At 39.2% G+C, this 18,285-nt stretch overlaps 1 long non-coding RNA gene across 2 annotated transcripts in view; it reads left to right on the forward strand.

Annotated features, from left to right (window-relative positions):
• The window catches only part of LOC147571843 (uncharacterized), a 137,097-nt gene that overhangs the window by 29,201 nt on the left and 89,611 nt on the right, over window positions 1–18,285 (forward strand). For both annotated transcript variants that reach the window (XR_015246826.1, XR_015246825.1), the window contains exons 2-3: window positions 11,768–11,888; window positions 16,852–16,963. This is a non-coding gene — a long non-coding RNA (uncharacterized LOC147571843). The remainder of the gene's footprint in view (window positions 1–11,767; window positions 11,889–16,851; window positions 16,964–18,285) is intronic.

Below are 18,285 nucleotides of genomic sequence, written 5' to 3' on the forward strand. Positions count from 1 at the left end.
ACTGATAAAGACATGAACTTCAATCCATGCCTTGAATCCTTTACATATGTATGGAAATAAGTCAATATGGATTACAGACTAAAACCCAAAACTATAACATTTCTAGAAAAATAATTGGAAAAAATTTTTGTGACTCTAGATCAACTAAAGATTTCTTTTTTTTTTTTAAGTTTACATATTTACTTTTAGACAGGGTAGAGGGTCAGAGAGAGAGGAAGAGAAAGAAGCCTAAGCAAGCTCTGTGCTGTCAATGCAGAGCCCGACCTGGGACTCAATCGTACAAATTGTGAGATGATAACCTGAGCCGAAATCAAGAGTTGGACACTCAACCAACTGAGCCACCAAGGCACCCCAAAGATTTCTTACGTATGACTCCAAAAGCATAATCTATATTTTAAAAAGTTATAAATTTGGATGTCATCAAAAGTTAGGAACTTCTCTTCAAAAGATACTGTTAAAAGAATAACAAGACAAGTCACAGCCTGGTGGGAAATAGTTTCATAATAAATATCAGATAAAAGATTTCTATCCAGAATATACAAATGACTCCAAAATTTAATAAGAAGGCAAACAATGCCCTGAAAAATAATGAGTCAAGTACCTGAACAGACACTTCACCACAGAAAATATATTAAAAAGATTCTCAACATCACTAATCATGAAGGTCATGAAAATTGAAACCACAAGATTCCATTGGAATGTCTAAAATGAAAAGAGTGACCCTATCAAGTGTTTGTAAGGATGTAGGACAAGTACAGTTTTCTGACACTATCAGCGGAAGCGGAAATGGTTCGACCACCTTGGAAAACAGTTGGGAAGTTTCTTAAGAAGTTGAACATACACATTATGGTGGAAGTGTAAATGACTCAACCCCTTTCGAAAATAGTTGGGAAGTTTCTTAAGAAGTTAAACATACACGTTATAGCCATAAAATGCAATACTACTCATCAGTAAGAAGCAGTGGGCTGTTGATGCACATAAAGACATTGATGGCTATCAGTTTAATTATTCTAAGTGAAGGAAGCCAACCAACAAAAGAGTATATAGTATACGATTTTATTTACACAAAATACCAGGAAATGCAAACTACTCTGTAGTAAAAAATCAGATCAGTGGTTGCCTGGGGCCTGGAGTGGGAACAGACATGTGGGGAAGATTTCAAAGAGGAACGAGGAAACTTTTGAGAAGATTGGATATATTCATTATCTTAACTGTGGTGATAGTTTCACAGGCATATACATATTTCAAAATGTGTCAAATTGTACAATTATAATAGTGCAGTTTTTTAGATGTCACTATTACCTCAGTGAAACCCTCAACTGCTACTTAATTTCCAACCAAGGAGATAAAATTTAAAATCCTCATGTGAGGTCTTCCCAGATTAACTCTGATACATGATCACTATTTGACCATTTCTAGACTTTCTTATTATATCCTGTGTCATGTTAAGCCTTCTTTTTCTCAGGAGTAGGTGGCCTGTTCATAACAGATTCTTGGAGGAGAAAGAGTTCCCAATAGCTCTCTTTTCTCACCCCTTTTTCCTCCCACCTTCCCTCTGCCCCACATTTACCTATAGAAATTTAACGTGTACCAACCATAAGCTATTTATTCCACTCGTTCCTGTAGCTGTGGACTTGAAAACAAAGCAAAACAAAATAGACAAACAAAAAGTTTTTGCTAGGGGTTGGCTCAGACAGTTGAGCACGTGATTCTTGATTTTGGCTCATGTCATGATTCCAGGGTCATGGGATGGAGCCCTGCTTTGGGCTCTGTGCTGAGCATGGAGACGGCTTAAGATTCTCTTTATCTCGGGGCGCCTGGGTGGAGCAGTCGGTTAAGCGTCCGACTTCAGCCAGGTCACGATCTCGCGGTCCGTGAGTTCGAGCCCCGCGTCAGGCTCTGGGCTGATGGCTCAGAGCCTGGAGCCTGTTTCCGATTCTGTGTCTCCCTCTCTCTCTGCCCCTCCCCCGTTCATGCTCTGTCTCTCTCTGTCCCAAAAATAAATAAACGTTGAAAAAAAAAAAGTTTAAAAAAAAAAGATTCTCTTTATCTCTCTCTGCCCCTCTCCTCTGCACATGTGCTCTCTCTCGTGTGCGTGAGCGCTCTCTCTCTCAAAAAAAAAAAAAAAAAAAAAGCCTTTGCTCTCAAAAGGAGCTTGCAGTATAGTAGAAAAATGAAAAATTATAATCTTAAGTATTCTCCCAAAAAGTTCACTCTTAAGGAGGTAACGTTTAATTTTTTTCTGGAAAATCATTTTTTATATACTTGAAAATAATTGTTTGAGCTTGACCAATAACTAAAATATAAACAAGCAAACAAGTAAGTAAGTAGATAAATAAAATAAAAACATCCATTATTCCAAAGTCTTTTAAAATTTAACCTCAGTTTGGGAGAAGTATCTTTATACCCCAATTAATGAAAAGACTGGAAAGAAAAACATCTAGTTGCTCAGTTTCAGATCACTGTCCCTGCCTTTTACTGAGTCCTGTGTTGCCAAATATGGTTTCTACCACTCTACAGTTTAGAAAGCGGAAAACAGGAAAAGTCCACTCAGAGGAACTACCTTCTCATGGGAACCAAGAGTCCCGGTGCAGCCTGCTACCCGTCATGCCCACTAGAGGGTCAGAGGGGACGTTGGTAAATGCCCTTCGAAATGACCAAGATCCCCCTTATGGTCTAAAATAGCACCCCCACATTAGAAGGAAACATTAACTGCACAAGTATGTGTTGACATCCTGCTGTATGCTAGACATTGTGCAAAATTTTCCAGGTGAAGAACAATGAGAGAGGGTGTTCGAGACAAGGGCAGGATTTATGCATCTCTTAGAAAAAGTAGAAAAAGTAGAAAAATTCCTCGAGGATCAAGTCATTATGCCCTTCTGAGAACAAAAGGAGTGCCATTCATCTTTGGGAAAAAAAGGCCAGAAGAATGCCCGCGGTCTATACCAGTCAAGCAGCTGGAGCGAAATGGGATTCTTATGCTCACCTATGGTCTAGCTGAGGGAGTGATCTTCTCTGCTTTAACTGCTTCAACAGAGAGCTTTAACTCTGTCTTTGTTGAGACCACACCAGCCTTTGTCTCTGAGTTCTGGAGAGCCCACTTCCCTCTGCATTTATTTGCTCTCTCCTCCTCTGCCACCCACCCAGCATTTTCCTTTACTTACAGGAGTCCTAAAGACCTGAAATAGCAGCGAGCTGATTAAAAATTAATAAGAGCCTCAGAGGGAAGGTACCAAGAGGCGGTTGGCTCTGTGATCGGCAATTTTTTGAGATTCTTTAAATGCCCAATTATTTTCGGGACACCTACAGAACAGAAACCATAGGACATGGGAAATAGCTTTTTGGACTAGAGGGAATATATTTTTAAACAAAATTTTTTAACTTGGAGAAGAGAAGAATTATGTTTACAGTACTGCTCTTCATTAGCACGCCCGTGCCCTCCTCAAATCTCCGCGTATTTTTTCCCTTTTTATGGTTTCAGGTGACTGGCCCAGCGGCAGCAAGAAGAATTTATTTTCAGTATAAACTTCATTATTCTACAGCGGCTCTTAATTTGCCCAGGAGGTAACACTGCTATGTAGAAAAACAAATGGCAGTGAGTGAATTAAAATCAGGCCTGGGAATACTTGATGATATATATTACATCCAAACTCAACCAGGAAGCAAATGTAAACCTGATATGTCAAGGAATTGAGAAGCACAGGTTTATATTACTCTGTTTCTTCAGATGAGAAACAGTTTCTTAATGAGCCTAATGAACTCACCAAACCATAACATGGCATCTAAATCCTGTAAAAATGAATCCATAGGAAATCTTTACCACTTTCATTCTGCCTTATCCTACAAACCTATATTGTGGTTAGTAAAATATTTATGTACTGCACTTCAGAAACGTGTTATTTATGGCTCTCAAACAGGAAGGATTGCATCTGATGACCACATTTTCATTTAACCATGGGAAAGAACAAATTGCAGTTGAATTACAAACACGGAAACAAATCAGGCAGGGCGCAAATGATTTGTTTAGCCAGAGACAAAGTTGTCAGGGAACTGTGCTGTAATATGGCTCAAAGGAAAATCTGTGCTATCATTACCTTCCAACAGGTTGTCAAAAATCAGCAGGCAAAGAGGGAGTTTTCCACAAAGACAGGAAAGATAAAAAAAGGATTTTTTTTAATGTAGTGTTAATTGATGCTAAATTATTACCATTGCAGAAAAAAAATAAATGTAAATTTTGGTACCTAACAGCCCGTTGGACTGTAAATTTTTTAATCCTATGTATGTTACTTTTCAATCAAATTGAATGTTCTTTTCTACCACTAACTGTTAACTTTAAAAAAGTAGAAAGCTCAGGAGATCTGAATTGTATTTTCAGAATCATCTCATAGGTCTTCCAGTAAATCACTTAGCTCTCTGAATCAAGATCTTTGCACTATACTCCTGCTGTAGGAAAAAAAAAAAAAGAAGATTATGGATATGTTCCTACATGCCACAATTATAAAGTAGTTGGTGAAATCACTTAGAAGAACAAAACTCGAAAATGAAGGAAATTAACTACAAAATAATACCCCACTTAACATTTATTGACCATTTATCAAGAGCTTTTGTAGGGGAAAATTGTTTGGAACTCTGGTTGGCTATGATTTATATGACTCATGCTTCTTGTTTCTCTGGATTTATTATTTATTTATTTATTTATTTATTTACTGGAAACACACTTTATGTATTTGTTTATTTTTTGTTGTTTATACTTCTATACATTTATTGTCTCCCTCTTTCTAAAAAAAAGGATTTGAAAAGATTAACCACAGTATCCTTCTCCTCCTGGGACAAAAACAAACCAAATTCATTAGTGAAAAGACATTACCAAAAGGTGATAATACATCAGTCTATTGCTCAAAAAATGTCAGTGGCTCCCTGTTGCCTACTGAATAAAGTTGAAATGCTTTCAGCATAGCATTCAAGTTACTTCATAGGCTTTCTTCAACCAGCATGATAGAAAACACAGAAGTCTTAGAAGTCTGAAATCCACCGTTGGTCAATTGGGTCCAAGTTAGCAATATACTTAGTCTTTCTGTATCCAGGAAAGAAAGCACAAAGTTTCCATGATGTATAGTTCTGATTGTGATGTCAGCTCCAAAGCAATAACCTGGTCTTCTAATTTTTGTTGCTCTTGTGATTGGTCTTTGTTTGTCTTAGTTGTGTCTCTCCAGGTTGTCAGAAAGGCCTGATTTAATTTCCTGGGGTTTCTAAGCTTCCATCTGGCATACTTCCTATTGTGCAAGCCAAATTGGTGGACTTTGCTGCTAAACCCTGCCTCATTTTGGGGTTGTCTCACTGTTCTCCATGCCTACTCTTCTGTCAGCATCTGTCTTCCCCAATATGTTAGAGTCAGACTAGGAATTTAAATCAAGGAGACAGGCAACAATCGCCTGGGACGCAGACTCATCTTCAGCACAATGTTGCTCCCAAGTTGAAATCTAGTTCCACATTCAGGACCCTGGTGATGGCATTTTGAAATCAGTAGGTGTCAAAGGGATGTCATTGCCTCATTAGTGGTTTGAGTATCCGTGTTTATTCCATTACCGAAATAAAATGTATTTTACAACACACTTGCTGAAAGAAAAGTGACCTGATTTAGGTTGGCACTTAGCATCATGATGTGGAAGAGTGTATATTTCTTCATGTAAAGAAACGTGTGTGTGTGTGTGTGTGTGCATGTATAAGAGCATGTGCTCACATGTGCAGGTGCATGTATGTGAATACACAGGGAAACTTGGCAAAGGGAAGTTTCTTTAGTAGTCTTCTGGGTTTAGGATGTGTGTGTGTGTGTGTGTGTGTGTGTGTGTGTGTGTGTGTTCTGTGACTTTGGAGTTTGGTTATTACTAATTCCCAACATCAGAACTTCTCATTTTCAAACTTAAGTGTGATAACACATTACAGACAAATGAAAATGCTTGGAGCATTATCTGTTATTTCTATTTATTGCACACCTGTCACCACCCACTGTAAGTTCTGCCACAGTAGTTTTAAACAAGAACAGGCTAGGAATGTATGGAAATAAAAGTTGGCTCATCAAGTTTTTCTTGAGAAAAACTTCTAATTATAATCTAAACTAGCTCAGATAGCATCAATCAAGTTATTTGTGGGAATAGTGAGTACTTTTGGGTCTGAGCTGAGATCACCATTGTTATGTGATTCTGGCTCACCTGTGATCTAGAATATTAGATTCTAAGGACAATTCTGAATTTGAGTGGATCAGAATTGCTCCAGACATTGATTTTATGTGTAAAGTTTTCACCAATCTCAGACAGAAGAAATACAGAAAACAGTCATTTTTCTGAGAGTGGATGGGTATGACCTTGGTGGTCTTAGATGGACAGGTATAAAAGTAGAGTCTAAGAAAGGGTGGTTTGGCCCAAGACAAGAAAAGACAGAGAGCAAACCCAAGTTGAGGCAAGTGATCAATGGTAAAATTCCAGGACTCCCCAAAAGAGCTGGAGGAGGAGGTCTGAAAGCCAGGAATGACTATGGCGGGGATGGGGGGGGGCAGGGAGACACCTGCAGACATCAAGGGAGTCAAAAGGGGGTCACAAATCAGCTTTAAACTCTCTATCTTGATACCCATCAATTGGCACCTGGTGTGGGAAGACCATAATAAAAGATTTAGCAGTTGGCTAGAAAATCCCACTGTCTCTCATCCAATTAGGGAGACTTCACTCAAGAGAGTGGTCAGAGGGACATTTGTGTGCTAGTAAACCCACCAACAATGGTGTCACAAGAGATAGGACCAAGAATATGGTCTTTTATGTTGCATGTGAGAAACCAAGCGGGCACAGAGCATTAAAGGTGGAAGGGATCTCAGATACAATGCATGAGACCTAAAAACGGAGAATGATTTGCCCAAGGTCAAACAGCTAGTTAATGGCAAGAATATTGATTTACTGGCTCCAACTTCCTTGTTCTTGCCAGGATTGTAGCACAGCTGCTCTTATTCCCTTACGTTTATTTCCAAGGAGAAGACGGTGTAAGAAATGAAGGTGGCACATTTCTGATCACAAAAGAAGGAGATTTCTCAAAAATAGACAAGTTTCTTTCTTTGTTTTGGATTTTTCATGAGAGAGACAGAGAGAGAGAGAGAAAGAGAGAGAGAGAGAGCACATGCACCCATAAGCAGGGGAAAGACAGAGGGAAAGGGACAGAGAATTTTAAGCAGGCTCATGCCCAGTGCAGAGCCCAGTGCAGGGCTCTACGTGGGGCTTGATCTCATGAACCATGAGGTCATGACCTGAGCCGAAATCAAGAATCTGACACTTAAACAACTGAGCCATTCAGGTGCCCCGGTTTGGTTTTTTTTTTTTTTTTGTCTGCTCTTTTGTTTGGTGGTAGTGGCTTCAGCGATTTCTTCAATGCTTCTTTTTAAATGCTTGGCTCTTTTGACTGTGTGTGTGTGTGTGTGTGTGTGTGTGTGTGTGCATATGTGTGTGCCTATGTGTGTGCATGGGTGTGTTAGAGTTAAAGGGGGACTTATGATTTTCACTACTGACATGATAACAAAATCACAGGCAACAAAGATAAAACAGATAAGCTGGGCTACATAAAAATTACAAGTGTCTTTGCATCAAAGGACACAATCAACAGAGCAAAAAGGCAACCTATGGAATGGAAGAAAATATTTGCAAACCATCTATATGATAAGGGGTTAATACACAGAATATGTAAAGAATACCCGCAACTCACCAACGAGAGAACAAATAACCCAATTTTAAAAATGGGCAAAGGATGGGGCACCTGGAGGTCTCAGGCAGTTAAGCCTCTGACTTCAGCTCAGGTCATGATCTTACAGTTTGTGGGTCTCTGTCCTGACAGCTCAGAGCCTGGAGCCCGTTTCAGATTCTGTGTCTCCCTCTCCCCTCTCCCTCTGCCCCCCTCTCACACTCACATTGTCTCTCTCTCTCTCTCTCTCTCTCTCTCTCTCAAAAATAAACATTAAAAATTTTTCAAAAAAATGGGCAAAAGACTTGAAGAAAAGTTTCTCCAAAGATATGCAAATGATCAATAAGCATATGAAAAGATGCCTAAACACTAATCATTAAGGAAATACAAATCAGAATCACAGTGAGCTATTACCTTATGCCCATAAGGATGGCTACTATCAAAACCCCCCAGAAACTAACATGTGTTGGCGAGTCGTGGAAAAAATAGAACCACTGTGCACTGTTGGTGGAAATGGAAAATGGTGCAGCCACTACAGAAAACTGTATCAAAGTCCCTCAGATAATTAAAGGGAGGATTACCATATGATGTAGCAATTTCACCTCTGGGTATATATCTGAAAAAATTGAAAGTAGAGTCTCCAAAGAGATATTTATATGTTCATGATCATAGCAGCAGTTCACAATGGCCAAAAGTTGGAAGCAACCCAGTGTTCATGGATGAATGAATGGATAAACAATTTGTAGTATAGGCAGTGAAACAATATTCAACCTTAGACTGTATACTTAATATGATATTAAGGAACAGGGCTTGATTGGAATTAGAGGGTGGAGGAAGAAGAAAGCTGGAAGGGAAATAAATATTGAGCACTTGCCATGTATGTTTCTGTGCCAGCTACATCTGATACACTATCCTCTTTGGTATTCACGACAACCTTGTGTAGTTGAAGTATTATCACCATTTCCCAAACAATGAGACTGAGGCTCATGTATGCTAAGACTTTCTAAAGATTATCACATTAAAAATGGCAGAAGTAGGATTCGAACCCAGGTCAACTTGACTCCTTTATCCGTATATCCCATAAAATATATGTCCCCGGCATGTCATACTTTTATGGCAGCAATTATGTCTGAAACTCATAGGAAAGATCAGGAAGGTGCGGGTAGGTTGGAATTTAAATAGGGTGGTCATGATAGACCTAATTTAGAAGGTAACTGTGTTAGACAGAATAATAGCCCTCCAAAGATGTCCACATCTTAATCCCCAGGATCTGTGAATATGTTATATGACAGAGCAAAGGGGAATTAAGAATGCCAATCAACTGACCTTAAAATACAAAGAATATCCTGGGTTTTCCAGGTGGGCCCAATGTAATCACAAGAATCCTGAAGTGCAAGTAGAGTGGGAGGCAGAAGAAAAGTCAATGTCAGAGTGGGAAAGACCAGACTGGCAATTGTTGGCTTTGGATATGGCAGGGACTACGGGCTAAGGAATGCAGGCAAGTGTCTAAGAACTGGGAAAGATAAGGGAACAGATTCTCCCCTTGAGCCTTCAGAAAAGAATGCAACCCTGGTGACACTTTCATTTTATCCCAGTGAGACCCACATCAGACTTCTGACTTTCAGAAATATATGATAACAAATTTGTGTGATTTTAAGCAGCTAAATTTGAAGTAAGTTGTTGATAGCAGCCATAGAAGAGCAATACAGTCACATTTCAATTTCTTTTGCTTAACCTGCTTTTTCCTTGAAATTCGGAATGTTTTCATTTTTTTTAGAAAGGCAGTATCAATTGTACCCCAAATATGGCAAGGTTTAGGCTGTTGTTCTGTTGTTATCTTTCCTAATTGTTCCTCTGCCAAGAGAAATGTGTAAAAGACTCACCTGGGCCTGGAGAAAAACTTGAATATCATCTGTGTAAAGGTGAGAATTGGAACAGAGACCAGAATTGTGCCCTTGACCTACACTCACAATTACTGCTCTGGGCTGGAAATATTTAGGGAAGATCACTGGGACCCTGAGAAAGAAAGCAGATGAAGACATCTCTACTTATCTTGATTGATGGGGAGCATCCCCTTTACCTAGAGGCTTCTAGAGGGATCAGGAAGGGACCTGTACTTATTTGATATATATGCAAGACAGTCTTCTAGATGCTGGGTATGCATTCCGTCATTTTGTTCTTACAATACCCTATGTCATTGGCATTGTTATTCCTTGCACAACATACCAGGAAAATTAAAGCTGGTAATAGCTTAATAAAGTGGGTGACAACCATGAGTTGTTAGATCTCAAACACTAGACTATTTTTCACTGTATTGTTCTTGAACCATTTCTTATGGAACCTTACACCATTCTGAGAATTGAATGAAATCAGTAGAGTCTCTTCTCAGAAAAGTGCACACATAACCACAAACATGTATGCACATCAGTGTATAGACATTTTTATATGCAATTCTCAGGGGTCTTGAAGGTTACACACGGGTTAAAAAATCTTGCCTATATGCCATTTCCTGCCATTGGAGGCAGTACGTTCTAGTGCGAGGGAGCTATCTATAAGGAAATGCCACATTGCAATCCCTTGCTCTACCATTTGCTATATTTGAAATAAGAAATTACTTAACCACTCTGTGCCTCATTTTCCTCATTTATAAAGCAGGATAGTAGTAGATCTGATCTCCTGGGGTTGTGGTGGGGATAGAAAAAGTTTTTACACAAAAAAGCACTTTTAGAAGAGTAAGTGCTTAATGGTCTTTAATAAATGCTTTCTATTATCATTGATGTTGACTTATGAGCTCCAGACTCAGGCAATATGTTTTCAAGGATAGCCTTAGTATGACGGATAAAGCAGGAAGAGTCCAAAGCATCAATAATTACAATACTTGGAGAAGAAAAATCCATGTTTCAGGTAATGCACCTGCCATCTCTATAGATATTGACTCTTTGAATAACAGGGTCAGTGGAGACAAAGGAGCAAATGCATTTTTATCTATCCAAAAGCATTTTCATGACACTTGTCTCCAGAGAATCAGTATGCTGAGAGAGAGATTAGACAAAACATCAGAAACTTGTGACTTATAACTTCAGGGGAGAAAACATTTCAGAACACCCAGCAATTTATGATGAAAGAACATTACTGAAAAGTTCCTTAGGGATGGAACAGAGAACCTTCAGAAGGTACTTGATGTGTTTCCCTCTGTAGGAAAAAGGTAGAAGGGAAAAACTGGCAATGCTTTGATCTGCTGGAAAAAAATAGTTTAGCAATCTTCATCCTCTATAAACATATCTAGTCTCTTCAATATGAGCACATTACTAAGTGTCCAACATTGCTGATAAATTTAAATAAGAGTAACCATGGTGATAAGAGGAGAAAAGTGGAAGTCTGTGTATTACCTGTTTCCTGTATTTAAGTAGTCTGCCTAAAACATCTAGAGATGTTCCAACATAGGAAAAAAATAATATTTTCAGGTTTCTTGGACATGTTGATTGGTTACTTCAACCAAGGATTTGTTGGAATAGATTTTTTCCCTAAAGAATTGCCTTGAATTCTCATTATTTCCTTTCTCTATTCCTTCCTGTATATTTTTCCCTTTTCCCTCTTTCATTTCTTCATGTATTCAAGCAAACTCAAAATATTTATTCTTATTTAAGGTAGCGTTCAGGGTGTGTGGGGAGTGCAGATCTTCACCTGATATGACCACTTAAGGAAGAGTCATACCTGCCCAACTTGTAGGTAATTAAATTCTTCAAGAACCAATTCAAAATGATAATAGGGGGAATCTTTAACCCAGGACTTTATAAAGACAACCAAAGGACTTCTTGGATATGGCTGAAGCCTTACACACTTATCCGCTTATATTGAGTGTTTACTATGTGCCCCAGGTGGCCACTTGCTAAAATTCTAGCAACATTAAAAGATGATAAAGCATCTTTCCTGTCTTCAGGAAGATGACAGTTTGGTCCAAGTAAAACTAAAACATGAACCTAGGATTTTTGAGGATAAGTTCAAGGCTATTAAGAATGAAAATAACTTCAATGCAATATTTGTTTTACAGAACTTTTGGGGAAACCACCAGAGCATTCATTCAGAGATCATTGTTTTACTATCTCTGCATCAGGTCATCATAAGCATTTGGAATGATTCTTCCTGACCAGAATACACAGATGGCATGTTTGGTAAGTGAAAGAATTCATGTAGCCTATATAACCCAACTGTTTTGCAACCAGTGCTTTGTAAAGTCACATAAAAACCAATAGTCCAGTAACTAGAAATAATTAAAAACAATGGAAATATTTAGTATAGTACCTCTCAAAAAAAAACCCAAAAAGTAATGGTAGCAGAAGATTCTAAAGTGGTGGCTGCGTTCTTGGAGGCTGGCAAAACTGCTTTAAAAATCCCCTTCCCTGTATCACTCCTTGTCAATTTCTCTTTCCCTCTCTACAGTTGTCTCAAATCTCTTCCGTCTCCCACTCCATGCACCTCAAAAACCCCTATTCTCTTCAGCTGAAACAGCCCCATCTTTCCTCTAACATTGGCCTTTCTGGCTCAGGCCTTTTGGTTTGTTTTATGTTATCCTTTGCCTTATTCTTGTATTCTATATAAATAAAGGAGGATCCCAAATTGACCTGGCAAGTAATATGTCTCTATCCTTTGGGAGAAGTAGGAGAGAGAAGATGGTACATGTTGATAATTTAATATCATTCCTTTTATGCTCTTCACACTTGGGTTTTTAAAAATGGAGTTAATGTTGCATGCTGTATCTTCAGAAAGGTGCTAAAAGGCCCAATCTTTGCTTTTATTTTTACTCGCATAAAAAATTGTCGTTCTGAGTCACTGAGAACCTAACTGTTAGGCCCGGATATACAATAGATTCATTGGGAGTTCACTAACTTCTTTAGTAGCAGATGAAATTTCCACAGAAAATACAGGCTTATGGCTCTCACAGAATGGGTTTCACTGGTGTGCTGGCAGGGGAAGGACATTTAGAGAAGACTTCACACGTTTCTCCACCTCTCAGAGGCCCCAGAGCCACAAGCTGAGTCTATACTGGAGGAAAGGTGGAAGGCGAAGTTTGAGATTAGAGCTTTAGAATGGGCTGGACTGAAAATAGATTGTTTTAATAATCATAATGCTTCAAATGGCTGCTAACCAGTGGGAAAGGAAGATTCAACAGTAACAGTTAACAGTAACAGGGAGGAACACATCTCATGTTTTTATACCTTACAGCATTCAAGCTCTTCCTTCACCAGGCCAACTATCCTTCTCGTCCTGCACCACAGTGATTTCCGCGTGTGTACGTAGGTGTGCAGGTGCATGTAGCAGAACAAAACCTCTCCTACTTCTCTTCTTTAAAACGAAAGGGCTGTTTTATTCTTTTCTTCTAGCTGAAATTTAGAATAATTTTTCAAGTTCTAAAACAAAAATGTCAATTTGTTTTGCAAGTGGAAATGTGGTTAAATTCATAGATTATTAGAGAATTTGGCATCTTTCCAATGCTGACTTCTTCCAGCTAGAAATATGTTAGTAGCCTCCTTTTAGGCAAGTTTTCTTTGTGTCTCAACACAGTTTCATTTTTCCACTACACATTCTGCACATTGGAAGGGTCGTTTATTCATTCATTAAATATTAATTGGACATTTACCATGTGCTAAGCATTGTTTTAGATACTGGGGATAAAGAAGTGAAGAAACTAGACATGATGATCCTTGCTCTGATGAAGCTGAAATCCTACTGAAAAAGAGTAAAAAGGAAACTAGAGTTTTTCTAATGGTCATGCTTAGGAATTTTATGACTTTATATGGAAAGATTGGTATGTCCCTTTTGGATTATTTGCTTCCAATAGACTTTCAGAAGTTAAATTCCTCTATCTACAATTATGAACAGGTAAAGTTCAATTGCTTTCTGAAGAAGTTTATATTTAGTAATATTCCTTAGAGACGTAATCAGTTGTGACGAGATGGCATGCAGGCCACATTTCATCTAAGCCTTAAAGAACCTGCAGGATTCTCAGGGCAGAGAACAGGGGGTGGCTTTCAGGAGTGAAGAGTAAGACACGTGGCTGTAATCACCAGAGGTGCGGAGACTTGGTCAGAGATGTGGACGTAATGTGACACATCACCCAAGTTCTAAAACCCTAAGATGGTTGTTCTCTGCCCTTCATACATGACACCCCTAGGAAGTACAGTGATGTGCTGTGTGATCTTTATACCCAGAAAACTTTCAGGAATGTTCTCTTATTGACATGGAATCTGGAGGGTGACCTAGGACCAGAGGGACCCAACTCTAACAGGAACGCTCTGGGAGCCTTGTATAGTCATAAATAAATTGGGAGGAAGAAACCCCCTAAATGCCATTTGGTGAATGGTAATTAAGACTTTTCCACACTGTCCTGAGCCTTCAAGACCCTGGAGATAAAGTAATGCTAACGGATGTGCTCATTGAGACCTGGATCTCTGCCAAGACCACAGACTTAGCCTCTGACGACAGCTCAATTACTCCTTGGAAATCAACAAAATAGTTGCATCCTGATGCTCATGAAAGTGCTCCTGATATTTGTTAAGCCCTGATATATTCATTGATACTATAGTAAATATTTGATAAGTCATTAGAGCCCTCTCGGAAATAGGGAGATTAGCTGGAATTGTCTGCCACAACAAAGATGCACTCTCTACCCCACATTGCAGTTTGGGTATCCTAGGAAATAGACTCTGAGGCATTGATGTGTGTGCAGTAAATGCACTGGGTAATGCTGTTGGGGTGAATAACTGTGGTGTCGTGAAAGCAGAGGAGCAAGTTGAAAGAGAAGGAGACCCTAGCAGCCTGTGATCTCACAACGAAGGCGGCAGTTCTGGAGCTGGATGCTCTCATGGAGTTGTCCCCCTCCCCACTGATGCAAGGGGAATGCAGGTATCCCCCACTTTCCAGAAGTTCCTCTTGCACCACATCACATTTAGGAAGACCTACTTTCGTATCTATCTTGCTAACTGGAAGAAATCCAAAGAGGAATTTTGCTTTTTCAAAAAGAGCCTTTACCATACTAATGGAGGTCTTTCCTAAAAGCAGAGTGGCATATTGTGAACTTTCAGAAAGCAGGGAGATACTCTTTGCTTTACCCCATTTCTGCTTACAAAAGTTTGCATAAGAAAGAGCTACTTCAGAGAGCAGGGGAAATCTGCAGTCCTTTGTACTTGGGTATTGACCAGTCATTGGATGTGAGCTGTGTCCAGGAAGGAGATTGACCTTGGAGGAGTGGGTTCTCTTCATCTCATAGCAGTGCTCCAAGGGGATTCAGCTGAGAGCTGGCGGCAATCAACACTCCCAGCAGTTGGGGGAATAGATACCTTGGTCCTCCAGGGAAGGATCTAGGTGACACAACACAGCATACACTGCATTTCTCAAAAAAGAAAGGCTACAGATTTTAATTGCTTTCTTCTTTCTTGTACTTCATGCATATCAATGAAGGTGTGAGTACATGTTCTCTCCTCTGCAGCCTTTGCTCCCAAGACTAGACTTGAACTTATAGGATTTAAGGTCCTGTTCTATAATTAAAACAAAGAACTGTGAGAGCACATTTGAGGTGTTGGTGGGATGGGATTTATGCTCAGTGCTCTTTAATTCCTTTTCCGTCTCTCATAATTGTTACAATTATGGACATTCTGACCCTAACCCTATTTTACTCTGGGTGTTATAAATGCTCTCTCTGGTCCAAAGTAATGTGGTGTAGTAAAAAGTTTTAAGAATAGACCAGGATTAAATCTCACTTTGCCACTTGTTAGCTTTGTAATATTCAACCACTCTGAGTCTTGGTTTTCTAACCTATACAATGGAATAATAATCACAATTCTAATAGTTAGCATAGGATTTTATGAGAGAACATATCTGTGACCCAGATGAAAGCTCTCTGAAAAGTAATAATAAAAATGAAAATAATTCTAACAGCAGCCTGTATTTCTGAGTATTTTCTATGTACTCGGTACAGTACTAAGGGCTTTACTTCGGTTAAGTAAAGTAATCTTTACTGAATCTTCACACAAAAATCATAAGTTATGGTTATTTTGACAGAGATGAAACTGATGACGGCCAGAGGGGAGGAGGGTGGGGATGGACGAAGTGGGTGAAGGGAGGTGAGAGATACAGGGTTCCAGTTATGGACCAAATGAGTCCTAGGAATAAGAAAGCACAGCATAGGGAATATGGCAATGGTAGTGTTACAACATTGCATAGTGACAGATGGTAGCTACACCTGTGAGCACCACATAACATACAGAATTGTGGAATGAATGGATTATGTTATACACATGAAACTAATGTAAACATCATGTGTCAACCATACTCAAATTAAAAAGAAATAAGTAATGATAAAAATTGAAGTTAAAAATATGAATAGAATTGGAATAAAAGAAATAAAATTGAAACCGTTCAATAAGTTTTAAAGATATGGCTATTTTATGGTTATATGGCTCGGGCAATACCTAAAATATTTAACACGTGATATGGCTTGGTTACAGATCAGTCAGCATGGAAGCAATTGAAACAGTTGTGGTAAGCATCTGATTATACCCATTTTACAGATGGGGATATTGAAATATGGAAACTTCAGCTAGCTTGCCTAAGGACATAAGGCCTACAGGTGGCAGAGAAGGGTTTAAATAGTCTGATTTCACAGACTATAAACTTAAAGGGTTTTCCTAAACTGCCTCCCAATCTCAAGATCTAGCTGGGGTTGCTTGAAACCTTCCATTTTATTATCTTGAGAATCCCTAATCTTACTGAGTTTTCAGTATAGCTCTGACCCACCAGACCCAGCCATCATAGCTATTTTCTTACTAATACTCTAGACCTTCTGCCAAATGCAATTGCCAGGGTTTATTGGACTAAAGGCTAATGTTATGAGTCACTCAAAGCCAAAGAGATTACTGTAATTATAAGGGACAACAGCAGTTATTAAGAGTGATTGTGGTAAAAGCAAGCTTAAAATTAAGTTTATTTAAGTAGTTCAATCAGGAGAAATATTAAAATCCAGACTTGGGTGGAGAGTGACTTGGGTGCAAAAGAGTGAGGGTGACATTAATGACAAGGAAACTCTCAGTAATAAAATGACATAAAATACCATAACCATGTTAATTCCACTTCCTACAGGCTCTTTGACAATGGCAGGATCTGGGGACTAACACAGAAGGCTATTCCCTGAAGCAAAATGGATTGATCCAGATGCAGAAAGCAAAACAGATCATCATGATGGAGACATGGGGTAAGCATAGAAACAGATGCAAGTTTCTTTTACTTTGTCTCAAAGAAACACAAAATGGAATTCTTAGAGGAGCATCCCCTGGAAACCACAACTGAAATCTCTACATCCACTTCAAAAGACTCATGCTAACTATGAACTGTTGAAGTAGAATTGTGTCTGATGTGTGTGTGTGTGTGTGTGTGTGTGCACATATGTATATCTGCATGTAGTTTGTTGAGTGACTAGTGATCAAACATGTGTAAGTACCTGTTTAAACTTGTGCAAGTAAACATACATACATGTACATCTCATAAAGTTACACATATGCAGAGACAAGAGGCCAATGTCTATGAAGCCTTCTCTGGAAAACCCCATTCTATATCTAAACATTAGACCCATCTCTTCCTTCCCTGTGTCTAAATCCAAGCACTTCCTGTACTTTCTTTGGATACTTTGACTTTGGTTATTTGTGCTTCTGACCCCCCTCAATCAACACTTTATCTCCTGCTCATGCCTTATCTCACCCCAACTGTTATCTCAGTCAATTGGATCTAACCTACAGCACCTGACCTCTGGCTGACTTCAGGACCCCAATGAGTTCCAAACTGATGCCCCCCCACCCATCTTACATTGTCTGGTTCAACCCAGCCAGGCAAAACACACTCACACACCACAGTAGGGGCAAATCTGGAACACTCCAATACTATTTATGGCAGTCACTCATACCTTCAATCTCTATTTTTATCATTCATCCAATAGCTGATACTTTAAAACATATATTGATTAACAACCTACAGTAGTCAGTGTCTAATAGGGAAGAATTAACAATTTAGGGAGAGTTTAATAAAGTGGGGCCAGGGTTAATGGAACCAACAAAGAATTGTGCAGTGCCCCAGGGCAAGAAAGAGAACCCCTTAATCACTCATAGTTTTGAAGACTCAAGGGGAGGGACCAGTAGCTCAAATCCTGAGATAGTCTGTGGCCTTAAGTAGAGAAACAGAGGCAACCCATGGAGGGTTGGCTACGGGAAAAAGCCAAGGGGAAAACATCCCAACCTCACCATCTCGTCTTTTATGTCCTATCTGTGCTTCCCACTAGCCAAACCCAAGTGGAATCACAAAGCAAAAGTCCCCACTGATGCCATTCTTACAGTTTCCATGATGTAGAGTAAGGAGTGCAGACAGTGGATTGAGGATGGGTGTGAACAAAAGATATCCAGCACATCTGTCATGTACCTCATCTGTGATATATGTTAAAAATACAAATACTTGTGGGTCATCTTTATCTTCAAGGAGCTTACAATCTAGTGGGAGAGAATCATAGGACCACATGCATATGTAATG

Source organism: Puma concolor, chromosome F2 (genome assembly GCF_028749965.1).
Source record: "Puma concolor isolate L17-30 chromosome F2, mPumCon1.1.hap2, whole genome shotgun sequence".
Lineage (NCBI taxonomy): Eukaryota > Metazoa > Chordata > Mammalia > Carnivora > Felidae > Puma > Puma concolor.